Source organism: Amia ocellicauda, chromosome 8 (genome assembly GCF_036373705.1).
Source record: "Amia ocellicauda isolate fAmiCal2 chromosome 8, fAmiCal2.hap1, whole genome shotgun sequence".
NCBI classification, from domain to species: domain Eukaryota; kingdom Metazoa; phylum Chordata; class Actinopteri; order Amiiformes; family Amiidae; genus Amia; species Amia ocellicauda.
In genome coordinates this window covers 31,329,521-31,344,728 of record NC_089857.1, presented here as the reverse complement: position 1 = coordinate 31,344,728, position 15,208 = coordinate 31,329,521, and positions in this window count along the sequence as shown.

Below are 15,208 nucleotides of genomic sequence, written 5' to 3'. Positions count from 1 at the left end.
ATACATAAACATATAAATATATCCATACACACACACACACATATGTGTGAAGTATGAAGTGTAAAGAAAATAGTATAATAGTGCAGAATCATATTTGTCTCCAGCCAGCAGTCTTTCAATCAATCAAATAATGTATTTATGTAGAAGAAGCAGAGAGCGCATTCACATTTACTGTGTTGACCTGGGGAATAAAATGACTAAATCAGATTTGATGGAGTACGTTTCCAAGAGTGGCAAATGTAACAAATCCTTGTTTTAACAGAGACAAGGATAGTTTACAGAACTGCATTAGAAATGAAATATGAGTTTCCTTTAAAGGGTTTAAATTCCACCATGTATGAAATTAAATGGCACATAAAAGACAAATAATTCTCAGATGCCTTTTGAGTGAATGGCCTTCAATCTGTTGTTCATTATTGTCTGGTGACCACAACAAATATGGAACAGCTATATTTAATACTCCAGATATTATTTTCCTTATTGCTTTCAAACTCTAACATAAGAGAACTGAGTGCACATACACTTGGGTCAGACCAAATACATCAACAGTGTAATCAGAACATGCTATGGCATTCTTGGTTTCAATTTACTGTTTTGGGTGATTTGTAGTTACTCTAGTATATCATAAATACATTAACAGAGGTAAAACTCATTGGCTTATGAATCTTTCAATTAAGTACCTTTCTAAGAAATGCTTGTGTGTCTGAAATTGATTTTGTGAAGGGCAACACGAAAGATACAAATGACTGGAAAGCACGACTGGGAGCTATTTAATTGATCTGATGCCAGAACCATAAAGTAGTGTGTCTCAATGACTGCCTTGAAGCCACTTAGTTTTAAATTGTTTGTTGTTGTTTTCAAGTAGGAATGCAGATATCAGTTTTTGCACAGGGACTACAACTGCTTTAAAATCAGATATTTTATATTCGCACATTAGATAAGGCTTGGCTTGATTAATCTATCTAATCTGTTAGGTCAAAAAATCATTGAGACAAGCTCCACAGAAGGAAAATGACATAAACCTTTTCATCCTCAATCTAAACTGGTAATATGAGTTTATTTTGTTTGTCCTTGCAACACAGTGTCACTGATATTTTACCTCTTCCTCTGCCAAGACCTCTCTTTATAACAGTGCTTTAACTAGAGGAGATCTGATAAACGTACACATGCATTTATGACATCATGCACGGGCGACATTTGTTTCAAAGACACAAGACACCTTTTTTTTGGCCTTTCTGTAGATTACCATGCTCACATAAGTGGTTGCCAAAGATTATATGCTGGGAAAAAACAAAACATCTATTTGAGAGCATGCATGGATTATATGTACTCTGCTAATCAACACACAATTAAATGTCACCCAGTAAGAAGTGTGTGAAATTTGGTTGAAGACTGGCACTATGTCTGGGCTAGTTAATAGAGTTATTGAAAGTGGTAGAGAGAAGGAAAGAGGGAACAAATATGCACAATACAAAACTAAAACAAATCTATAATGTTGTATGACCTTTCTGACACAGCTACCCACGCATTTAAGGTTTAAACTTCAGTATCTACATATATCAAAGCCTGTGATTTTTCCCTTTTTAGGCTAATATCACATAAACTGCAAACATATGATACATAACAAAACAAGTCAACATAATATTGCTAGCTTGCTGCATATTGTACTTTTGTTTCCATGACATATTTTTGCAGGACAGTTAATTAATAGGAACTTTTTGTGCTTTTGTTCAATGTAATGTGTAGTTGCAGCTTATTGCTGTTTAATGTTTTAAATGTGTAATAAAAGCTTTATTATAAAGATATAGTATATTATTAGTCTTATATGTGCAGCATTACACATAAATATATTTTCACACGTCATGCAGATAGTTTATTGTTTATAACACTGAAAACATTGTTATTACTACACTGTATTAATACATCTATAAGGGGTTATATACACTGCTCAAAAAAAGTAAGGGAACACGTAATCATCACAGTATAACACCAAGGCAATTAAACTTCGGGATATGAATCTGTCCAGTTAGGAAGTGTAAGCGATTGTGAATCAGTGTCACCTTTTTTGGTGCAAATGAAAGTGACAACATTAGAGAGGCAACAGCAAGACAACCCCCAAAAAGGGAATGGTTTTGCAGGTGGTGGCCACAGACAATTGCTCTCTCCTTATCCTTCCTGACTCATTCTTCTCTAGTTTTGTGTTTGTCACTACTGGTAGCATGAGGCGGTACCTGCAGCCCATTCAGGTTACACAGGTAGTCCAGCTCCTCCAGGATGGCACATCCATACATGCCGTCGCAAGAAGGTTTGCTGTGTCTCCCAGTACAGTCTCAAGAGCATGGAGGAGATACCAAGAGATGGGCCGTTACACAAGGAGTGCTGGACAGAGCCGTAGAAGGGCATCAATCCAACAGCAGGACTGGTATCTGCTCCTTTGTGCGAGGAGGAACAAGAGGAGCACTGCCAGAGCCCTACAAAATGACCTCCAGCGGGCTACTGGTGTGCATGTTTCTGACCAAACTGTCAGAAACAGACTCCATGAGGCCTGACGTCCTCTAGTGGGACTTGTGCTCACAGCCCAGCACCATGCAGCTCGATTGGCATTCACCAGAGAACACCAGAATTGGCAGGTTCGCCATTGGCGCCCTGTTCTCTTCACAGATGAGAGCAGGTTCAGACTAAGCACGTGTGACAGATGTGAAAGAGTCTGGAGGTGCCTTGGTGAACGTTATGCTGCCTGCAACATCATCCAGCATGACCGGTTTGGTGGTGGGTCAGTGATGGTCTGGGGAGGCATATCCTTGGAGGGTTGCACAGACCTCCACGTGCTAGTTAACAGTACCCTGACTGCTGTTAGGTACCAGGATGAAATCCTCAGACCCATCGTCAGACCTTACGCTGTTGCAGTGGGCCCTGGGTTCCTCCTGGTGCAGGACAATGTCCTGCCTCATGTGGCCAGAGTGTGTAGGCAGTTCCTGGATGACGAAGGCATTGATGCCATTGACTGGCCCTCACGTTCCCCATACCTTAATCCAATTGAGAACCTTTGGGACGTTATGTATCAGTGCACTCGACGCCGCCTAGTAGCGCCACAGACTGTCCAGGAGCTCACTGATGCCCTGATCCAGGTCTGGGAGGAGATCCCCTAGGACACCATGTCCGTCTCATCAGTAGCATGCCCACACGTTGCCGGGAGTGCATACAGGCACGTGGGGGCCATACACACTACTGAGTCACATTATGAGTTGCCGTGATGAAATTCACACAAGTTGGAACAGCTTGTGATTTCAATTGTTTACTTTGATTTTCGGTGTGAGTTTGAATCCAGCCCTCAATCGGTTGGTGATTTTGGTTTCCATTGACCATTGTTACGTCATCTTGTTCTCAACGAATTACACAATGTACAGTAAAGATTTTGATCTTTAATATATTTCATTCATCAAGATCCGATGTGTGATTAACTGTTCCCTTAATTTTTTTGAGCAGTGTATAAGCCTAAATGTTTCTGTTTTATGCAATGCAATGGAATGCATAACATTTTTTTTTTTTACATAATTTTAGCACTTACATTTAAAGCTGTAGATATATTTGTATTTCACATTTGAAATAGGGCAATCTGATGGCTATGCTTGGCTGTCCTTCTGATGAAATTGCTGTATATGTTGTGTCACAAATATCCAAATAAAACAAGTTGCATTCTTAAACCTGTAAATTGGCTAATTTTGTATTATTGTTTCTGTAGACAAATGTGTACCTATTCCATACTTCATACGCTTTTATTTTACTTTTGCCATCTATTATTACACTGATCAAATGAAATGGAAATGCAATGTAATACTCTTTTTGATGATTCTTAACATTGATTCCAGATCATAGAAATCAATATACTGCCCAGAATATCTGACAACAATCTGTGTTAATGCAGCCAACTCAAGATGACTAATTACTGGTTTCTAAATCACATATCAGCGTTTTGTTTTCATGTGTGCATAGACTGTTGCTAAATGTGGTTCTATGCATTTTAATCCAAGAAGAAGCAGGGGGTGTATTTCAATTGTAAAAAGAAAGTAGGAGAGCCAAAGTGGTGCCTTTTTAGTAATTTAATTTAAAATGACCCAGTTTAAGTGGATGAACATTTGTAACTGTAAAAAAAGAGAAAACCCTGGAACAAGTAACATTAAAGTAATTGGGTATGAAATTACAGGTAGCCCATTTCTGGTAACGGAAATAATAAAACACAACATGTTCTGCTTTATAATGAGAATGGTAGAATATATATATATATATATATATATATATATATATATACTCTGTATAGTTTTATTGAAATTAAGCTTTATTGGTTTACAATTGACATACATCATTTATATTTAAATATCTTCACTGGAGGGTTTTACTGAAGCTGTTATACATGACTCTTATTTCCATCAAATATGGTGCTTTGTTGTTTGTATCACTTTAAAAGTCATAATATTGCATTTTCCAATAATTTTCAATATAGGGAAGCCTAAGGGTGAAACGTTTGTGTTTTTTTGTTTGTTTGTTTTTTTCCAATGCTGAAGGTGTTTTGAATGTCTATAATACATTTATGAATTGTATGAATAATAGGAGTAATTTCCTTTTTATTTTGTTTGTCTGTGAACCACAATTTCAATCATTTTAATAACAGAATAAAAATAAGTTAATACATACAAAGCTTTCATCACCAAATAGCAACTTTCTAGAGCAATATCAAATCAGTATATTATTTATTTATTTATTTATACATTGATCAATTGACAGGACAAGTCATGTAAAATGGCATAATATTAATATTGAATTTAGGAAAACCAGTCTGGATAATCATACACAAGGCCTCTTTAGCATTTAAGCCTGACTTTCAGAAATTCAATCTAAACTGAACCATGTTAAATCATATATCTTGTCAAAATAATACATGGTGCATTTGTGTTTAGTGTGTTTTGAGCTTTTCTGTGCATGTAAGTAACTACATATGATCTGGTATTTTAATATTAATTCTCAATAACATAACATGCATCTTTATTTTAAAATATGATAAATACACAACATGTTCAAGAAGCGCACAGTTGTAGGTGAATAGAATAAGTAAACTACTGCAAATTAATATCAATAGGTAAAATAATATTATTCTCATTATTTGTATTTTTGCACTTTGTTTGCACTTATGTTGTAAGTCGCCCTGGATAAGGGCATCTGCCAAGAAATAAAAATAATAATTATTATTATTTAAACGAGGTTAACGTACAGTACAAGCAATGGGGAATACATTGTACTTTTCATGCTGATGTTTGGAGATTTCCCCGGCCTCCCCCTGACTTACTGTTTTCATTTGTATTGAGGCTACTTAGCACAAGAATCTGTACCCTTGCCTCAACACATTACAAAGCATGAATTTAGCACTGATGCAAACAGTTATGTAGACAGAACATTCCTGTAACTGCCTGTCACTGAAGACAACACAAAATTAAACAAGCCAAATCAAAACACTTGCCTTGGGCATTTGCAAGTGAAGTGATTGCTTTTGGGAAGCTTCTTACTGAAAGCTGCAAACATTGATAAATTGGCTACCTCAAGAGAATGCAAAGCCACAATGCCTGTAAACCAAACCAAATACTGCATGGGTCACTGTCATAAAGACTGGCATGTTACTCTCTGTTAGTTGAGGTCCAACACACAGCACCCACTGAATACATTTTATTCCCCATCATTTAGAACAGATCACCATGTTCATTGGAGCCAATGAAAAGCTTAGTTGCATTTGGATATGAAAAAAACAATCAATAGGTCTCTAATACACTATAGGCCCCTTTCTGTTGGATAATCATATATTCACCCTGGATAATGGCATCTGCCAATAAATAAATAATAATAATACAATAGTAAGCTAAACAATGCACAAGAATAGCATTGGTCATTACATTTTTTAGCTGATGACCTCAAAATTCATCACCAATTACAGATTCCAGTAATTTGATTGAAGCACCAAAATATGGGCCCGATTAAATAAAAAATGTTTGGATGCCGCTAATATGAAATGTTACAGAAGAGTCTCAGGTCTGAATATTGCAGCTTCACTTCTGGTTGTATTAAATATAAATATAAATATATAGCTGTGAATAGAGAGGAGAGAAGCTTTGCCGTTGTGGCTTCTGAAAATAGGCAGGCAGTGAGAAAGCTTCAAGCCAATCACATCCGTTCTTATTCAAGCTAAAATGGAGGTTGGGAGCTGCAACGGGTTTGTTCTTCGTACTTGGCTTCACAAAATCAGGCTAAATTGACATATCCCAAATTGAGCTAATGCACTAACTGATATCCGGGATTTTCGGTTCTTCCAAAACACATCTTGGATTTAATTAGCTTCTTAGCTTAAGATAGATGTTGGTCATCAAGGATAAGCATGTGTTCCTGTTTGAATACAAAAGGACGCTTAAGATTTGGCGATGGCAAAAGAGAATGCTGCCTATTTCAGCACTGCTGAACAGCAGATAATTATGGAAGGGTATGAGGAGGCAAAGGACATTATATTGAATTAAGCCAATACTGCTGTGGCTGCAAAAGCAAGGGAAGAACAATAGCAAATAAGTGAAATGCTTAAGTTTATTGTTTTTTAATTGCATCAATTTTTAATGACCCCAAAACATGGTGGTGTACAATATAATTTATCCCAGACTTATGCAGATATTATGTAGAGCTCTTTGCCGGCCAACAGTATACTGTATTGAAATATATAGTAATAATTTAGCTGTCATTATTTTTTCTAGGCTGTTGGAACACATACTGTGCTTGATCTTTCTTACAGCCTATTTAAAAGTAATGACCGGTTAGGCCTATTTGAATTACAGTTCCTTAAAGATGAGGAAGGTGGAGAAGGAAAAGTAATTGTTAGATAAGAAACTGGCTATGAGTGTGAACTTGAATATTCAGTTGTCATGTCTACACTTGAATATCAAGGTTTCAAGCATATTATGTTAAACTGAATCTGATTTTTTATATTTCTATTCACAAGCTGATCCCTGATGCATTTAGTGCAATAAACTTATTTTTGAAAGGAAAATGTCCCCCTGACAATGTTTTAACAACAACAACTCTAAAATGACATCTTATTCCAACAACAACATTTATCGTCAAAAACGAGGGGATAATTCAACTAAATGATGGGACTAAGGGGAGGGGAGCTAAATAAATGTTATAAATGAAATTAGCCAAAATAGTGTATTATCTACACATTACTTAGATTACATTACAAAGAAAAAAAACATTACAATTTCTGAAAAGTGTTTCACACAGCAGATGCCCAAATGTACACCTACAATTTAGAGCAATGTACCACTGGCTAAGTAGCGCAGCTCTACACATAGGTTTTGTGTCAGTGTCAATGCATGACTGTGACAGGTGGCATTAGTAATGTTTGTTCCTAATAAATCAACTAGATAAATCATCCCTTGCCGACCAAACCTGTAACACTCAAATAAATATTCTGCATGATTTAAAGCAGTGGTTCTTAATCTGTGGAGCGCCCCCAGGTGGTACGTCAGACTACCCTGTAATCTATTGTGTGCACAGAAAAATTTGTAATAAAATAAAATAATAAAATCTACGTAAATTCTTAATTTGTAATGTATTGAATTTGTTTAACAAAGCTTGAGATGGGTTTTCACATTTTCTATTTTAATAAAAAAAAAATATTACGTCTATTAAGTTCCTGTTAGCTACGTTGGTACTGCGCGCGCTAATACTTTATACCACTATCGAGCTTTAAGGAAACTTAAAGATCTGAAGCAGCACAAGTCCACCATAAGGAACAGTGCTACTCCAGTTTCCAGAGCCCAAGAAGCATCTTACCATGCTAGTCTGTGGATTGCTAAACCAGGTAAGCCCAACACTATTGGTGAAGAACTTTGTTTACCATTGGCAAAGGAGCTGACACATGTTATGTGTGGAGAAAAAGCTGCTAAACAGCTCGACCTGGTGCCCCTTTAGAATGACACAGTCACTTGCAGAATTATTGATATGGCAGATGATGTCAGAAGTATGCTGATGCCTTTAACTACAATTAGATGTGTCACCAATTTGGCCAATTTGCACATTTATATTAGATATAAGTTTAAGGGCATGTTCCATGAGGACTTTCTGTTCTATAAGCCGCTACCAACAAGAACTACAGGGGAAGCATATTTTTCTTCTGAATTAATTAATTTATCAAAGAGAATGGTATCGACTGGAAAAAATGTGTCGGAGTTTGTACAGACAGTGCCAGACCGATGACAGGCCGGCACAGCAGTGTAGTTGCAAGGATTGGAGAGGTCGTTCTGGATATGAAGAGGAAGCACTGCAGCATCCACCGTGGCGAGGCACTGGCAGTCAAGAACATGCCTGATGATTTTAAATGTGTGCTACACTTTGCTGTCAAAGTAGTGAATTTTATCAAAGCCCGACCAATTAATTCACGTCTGTTGAGTGTGCTTTGTAATGAAATGGGCAGTGAACATCTGCAGCTTTTGCTACATACTGAAGTGAGATGGTTATCAGGAGCAGAGGCTCACGGGGCTCTTTGAACTGCATTCTGAGGTACAGATGTTTCTGCATGACCAGAAATCTCCTTTGGAAAGTCTATTTGATGATCTGGTATGGCTGGTACAATTAGCCTACCTGGCTGATATATTCTTACGTTTGAATTAGCTGAATATGGGACTGCAGGGGCTCTCTTTAACAATTTTTGATGTGTCTGACAAGATCACTGTTATGAAGAAAAAGCTGCAGCTTTTTGTTAATAAAATCAAGGCAGTCAATGTCTCTGCTTTCCCAACTCTGAAGAACCATCTGCACACATATGGTGTGACACTTGATGCTACAGTTTGTGATGTGATTTTTGTGTCATTGGAAGAATAGTTATCAGATAATTTTCCAGTAGAGGCCACACCACAGTGGTTCAGGAACCCCTTTACTGTTGATGTGACGGGAATACCCAAGGATCTGTCCTGTGCAGGAGAAGTTGCATCTGATGATACTTTGATGTCAGAATTTAAACAAATGTCACTGTTGAACTTCTGGATCCAAAGACAGAGTGACTACCCAGCCCTCTCATTAAAGAGTGTGCGGTTTTTGATGCCTTTTGCTACTACCTTTGCTGTCTTTGCAAGAAAGGTTTCTCTGCTCTCACTGCAATCAAGACAAAGTATCACAACAAAATGAATGCTGAGCCAGATCTATGTTTGAAGCTTACTGCCCTCGTCCCTGATATTTCAAGGCTTTCCTCGGCTAAACAGGCTCACCCCTCACACTAAGATGGTAAGTGCTCAGTGCTATTTTTATTTTTTGTGCATGTGCGTACATGCGCTCATGTTGGTCATTGAGATTTTCTGTGGTTCCTATGAGAAGGTGACTTGTAGGTGGTACTTGGGTGCTTTGGTTTGATCAGGGGTGGTAATTGGTTAAAAAGGTTTGAGAACCACTGATTTAAAGGATCTTGGTGATCTCTATGAATTCTTTCTTGCCGAAAAGTGTGCCTTATTAGGATTGCTCCCACATTTACTGGATCTGCTAGGAACTATAATCATTGTTTGGGGTGAATCAGCTGTCATTTCATTGGGCAGGATTAAATACATTCAGATTCTTACACAGCTAACTTCATGTTAACCTGCCAGGGAGCAGGTTTGAAGTATTGAACATGTTGCTCTGGTAACATAGTTGGTTGAACTTTAAGCTCCCTTCGGAGAATGGATAATCCAATGTTTATGCCAATTGCCAACTTAGCCGACTAACCCAGTTATCCACATATGAAGAATGGGCATTTACCAAACCTTGTGTTCACTATGAATAGCTGAGTGCATAATGGTTTCAGTTAAAGCTGGTAACAAAATGGAATAGGTCTATCTACTATAATAATAATAATAGCCAAAACATAAAAAATAATAATTAAATGCCTTCTATTGGATACCCCGTCCAGCATTAGGTGTAGGTTTATGGGGGGATGGGGATATCCCCCAACGTTGAGAGAACATTAAAGTGCATGTCCCAGTGACATTCCGATCAAACTGACAATTTTACAATCAAAGAAATGTAAATCCACTGATAAGCAGAAGAACTAACATGCAGTCTTTAGGACCACACAGACGCTGTTTTCAGGCACCTCAACAAAGCGTCAGCACCCCCCCATTTGTTTCCTTTTACACTTGAATGGAACACATTTAAAGATATCTTAAAATATTTCAAGATATCTCTAATATAATGTAAAGATATCTGCAAATCAATTAGAGATATCTGTAAATCATTTAAAGCTATCTCATTTAAAATTACATTTAGAGATGTCTATAAATGATAAGTAATATCTTCAAATTACTTCCTGTGTGTAGCCCGAGTTTATCACTTCCTGCTAACTTGTTAATTAATTTCTATGTAACTGAATGAGGAAACAGGAAATGTTAATCTCAGACAAAATATAGAAAGTCATTTGAAGATGTATTGAAATGGTTTGCAGATATCGCTAAATCATGTAAAGATATCTTAAAATGGTTTAGTGATATATCGAAATATTTGAAGATATCTTGAAATGCATTTAGAGATATCTCTAATTGATAATTTGGCTTGTCATACACAATCCACCGTTTCTGTTACATGTAATACTTATAAACTAATACCAAATGTTTGCCGATTATAAATATACATTACACAAGGGGTAGTCAATAGGCATACCGTGGGCCAAATATTTTTTTATTTTTTTATGTATTGTTGCGGAGGTTTGTTGCACTCAGTTCTTATTATTGTGTGGAACCTAATAACAGCCCATCCTAGTTATTAGTCAACAGGATGTTACGTATGAATATGTTATGTCCTATATAGAGCTTGTGTTCCAGTTAATTAGTTGATTGCTCGCAAATTCCCAATTCTGGTCTGGGACAAGAGAGTCACTTTGTACTCCCGATTTCTATAAATAAACTGCGGATTGTTTGTCATGTTGACATATTTCAACCTCGCCTCCAAAATATAAAAGTGCATACACTTTACGCGGGGGGGGGGCACAGTGCCGTAGCTTGTATTAAACTAGAAACTCCTATATCTGAGGCGGAAACCTCTTATTTCCAATTAAGACGCATATTTCTCGCAGCGCACAAATCGAGAGTTGTGCATCCTCACCCATTTCAATTACAGAGCTCCACCAAAATAGATCTGTGATTGACAATCACCCGAAAACCATGTCTAGTTTGCTGCATAAGGTCGGTTGATATGGGATTTTTCACTGGTGATATGTAGTTGTGAAGCAAAGATATGTTTGAGTCAAAATCTGCCTGATTTCATGGAGATCACCCCCCGCTCTGAATTCTTCAATTCTCTTTGCCCTCATTTTGCAACATTCATTTTCTGTAGTGGACAGTAGGACAAAGGGGAATAGTAAAGACTTGAATCTAATAAGATACAAAATGCTTGAAAGTTTCTATTATGTTTATCTATATGCCTACAATAATCCATAACAAATTAAAACAAAAGTGGTCTGAGAGTGTTTTAATACTTATATTTACATTTATTTTAACGTTTTATTTTTGTATTTTGTCAAGTAAATGTAAGCAACAGGGTATTTTACCAATTCACAGAATTGTGTGAGTGTGTGTGTTGGAAAGGGGCATTTGGAGGTGTGATTCCCATTCGTCCCCACATCCTTCCCCTCTGTAGTCTGGACCTTGACTATACCTTGACCAAGAAATGTGGACCCTGAAAATAAAAAATCACTACCCCTGCATTACACTGTAGTAAGTACAGATGAGGATTAATTTTTAATCCAAAGCACACAGAGTATACCCCACTCTGACTTTTCTGACAGCACTTCCTACTCCCACAAAATAATATCTGTGTTAAGAAGAGGTAATAATATAAATATGTACAAAAAACATACAACTAAGTAAAACATGTAATTGTCTTTGATATATTAAAGACTTAGTCATTTTGAATTAGATGTTGAATAGAGAAGTGGAGCTCAGATCATTTACATGAAGAAACAAAGTAAATCAATGGATTCCTCTTGCTACCTGGGTGGACAGATTCACTTGACAGGTGTCTAGGGTAATCAAGCTCTTGGAGAAATAAGACTGACAGATGCTTCAATGATTTATATTGTAGTCTTACTTACATATAACATGTTGTTGTTCAGAAATCAGTGTTTAATTTGCCCCTCTCTCTAAGTTTCAGAGAAGCCTAGTTTAATTTACGTCACTGAGAACAATGTAGAGATGTAACAATATAACCATTATTTGTCCAAGAGACATTTATTTGGATTCATGGTCAGTAATAGTTGATTATGTATGGCACTACTAATAAACCATTTATCACAACAGGAGATATTAAAATCATCCAACTCCTTTCCAGCTCTATTCCTTTCTTCCTTTCTGCATTGGCATTATCTTACTTCACCTCAAGATCAAACGAATGCTTTTATTTAAGCTTGCACACCATTTCAGTCAAAATGTTATGATCTCCATCATAATTCAGATACCACAGATATTCATATCACAATTTTTTATATTTTTCAGAGATGACTGCACACTTCTTCCAAGCTACCCTGTTACCATAGCAATGGGCCCTTCTGGCAGTGAAGAGAGATTCTCTGCTCTCCGGCTCAGTATCCTTGTGTTACCACACAATGTGTTTCCTGATGGAGAAAAATGCCCTCATATTTAAACTTTCATCGCTATTCACATTTAATCGCATTCTGAATGATTATCAAAACACACAGGAATAAAACATGTTTTGGTCAAACTGTTAGAGAACAGAGACAAGCTAATAGGAATTCTAAATTAAGCACTACCTTGTAGTTTAGTAGCTGACTGTTTAGTATTTGGCTGAGCAGCTATCACTGTTTGCATTTTTATTTCTGCTTTGCTTGGGACTACACTGATCATAGTCATTTCAGGATTTATTAATTGTGAAAATGTAAATCAACTTGATTGAACTTCATTGTTAGATATACATTTCCATAACATCTCAAATGAATAAGGGTAGAAAGATACTCAAGTCATGCAAATTATTAACTAAATATGAAAATCAGCCTTTGCACATGGTTCTGAATTTCTATAGCACTGACAAATGTCATGATCTGCTTTATATAAAGATGCAACATGTTCCCTTTCAAGTATTCCTTTCATAAATAAAGCTCAGATGTATTCAAACCTTTAGTGTTACCCTATTGCCTTACAATAGTAATGAATCATCCATACCTGTAAGGACACACACACTCACACGCACACACACATATATATATATGTATATACACACACGGTCCAAATATGCATGGAGAGTCTTTACTAGGGGAGCGATGTGATCAATATGTCATCAATATAATTGCTATGTTGGGCAATGCATCAAAGCAGAATTTGTACTCTGCTGATGAAAGAGCAATTGGAATAGAGTGTAAATCTGACCTGCTAACTGAGATACAAAGTGAAATATACACCAGAGCCATTACTGTGAAAGGAAGTATAACTAAGCACAGTTTATATATATATATATATATATATATATATATATATATATATATATATATATATATATATATATATACTCAGAACCCGAGAACAAGCTGAATACCTAAGTAAAAACTGAATATAAGTTTCTATACAGAGGGAAAAATATAATTGACAATGGGTCATGCAGTGTGCATTTTATTGGATATTGAAGCATACACAAGATTAAAGGAGGAAGGAATTGAACTGTCTTCTCAGCAGTAGGAGAGAAAATACCTGGCATTTTGATACACTGACAACCAACAGAGTACTGATAAAACAATTTAAAAAATGGGTTTGTTTTTCTTTATTTGGCAGGTATCCTATGTTATCTTTTGTAAGAAAAATAAAGTTGTACAGAGAAAAATCAATTACTATGGTCAGCAATTTTTGAAAGGGGAGAGCAAAATATACAATCGATTTAGAGTGATAAATCATTTGGGAAATTTGAGAAACACATTTCATACTGTATTTTGGTGGCCCTCCCATTTTTGAAGTAGAAAAATCTATATCAGACTGAGTTTGATTTTTGCTCTGCATTTTAATGTTTAATATTTGAAATTTGTATTCAGACTGCTTGTTAAAACATAATCACATATACTGGAAATGCATCCATGTTATGCCTGGTATGCCAGATCATCTTTACAGGAAACTAGACTCTTCAAATTCTGTGTAGGATAGATGATATGTGTTATGACATGAACAAAAATTGTAAGAGAATTACAAATTTTTGAATCACTTATGTGATATCAGGAAAACCTTGATCACAATAAACAGGAAGCCAAGAGCTAGGTAATTTAGTTAAAGTGTATATTTGTTAGACTCAGAAAGCAGAAAAACATTTAAAGACAAGTTCCTGCAGCCCACCATAAAGCAGGAAAGAGACTACATCAATGTATTGTATGTGTCAGCTTTGGGTTTTGGAGAACTTGTATTAATAGATTGTGGTATGAAAAAACAATTAGAAGTATGCTAAGAATAAAAAAATAATTTAAGAAAATGTCTGTTCTAATGAGTAGCCAAGCTTAAATTGACATAGAACATTACATAATTGTCTGAACATGTCAACAATGTCCTATTGACATAGATTGTCTGAACACATCAGCTATTCACATAAAAATGTATTATGAAGCCTATACTGACTATACACAGATTTTATTAAGCAACTTTTTTCTTGCAATATTAACATTCAAAATGCATTATAAAAAATAAATTATCAAAATTGAGTTTAAACAAGAAACTGTCAGGCAGTATCATCATTCTGCAATGCATGTAGCACAGCCAACATAATTGTTATGGATTCTTTCTGGTATGTTTCAATATCTATAGGAAGCAGAAAATATAAGCTTGTGCAAGGAACTGATCTTTGTGGCGTATTAGTAGATAAAAAAAGTAATTAGTGTTAAATAAACTGAGGAAAAAAACAAGGTTGAGATTGTATCTTTATCAGACCTAGGGTGTTTAATTTGTGAATAAAATTGTTTAACTATGAAAAATAAATAGACTGTTTTCACTAAGTCGCAGTTCAAAGTAATATTAGTTTTAAGTATTAAACTATGAGTGATTTTTTTATGCTCAATTAACAGCAGCAGGATTAACTGGTAATTTATGAAAGTCTTTACCAGAAAAGGTGTCAAACTGCTTTGAAATCCAGATAATGATTGGGCTTTAATTAATGCTTGTTAGAGCGACATATC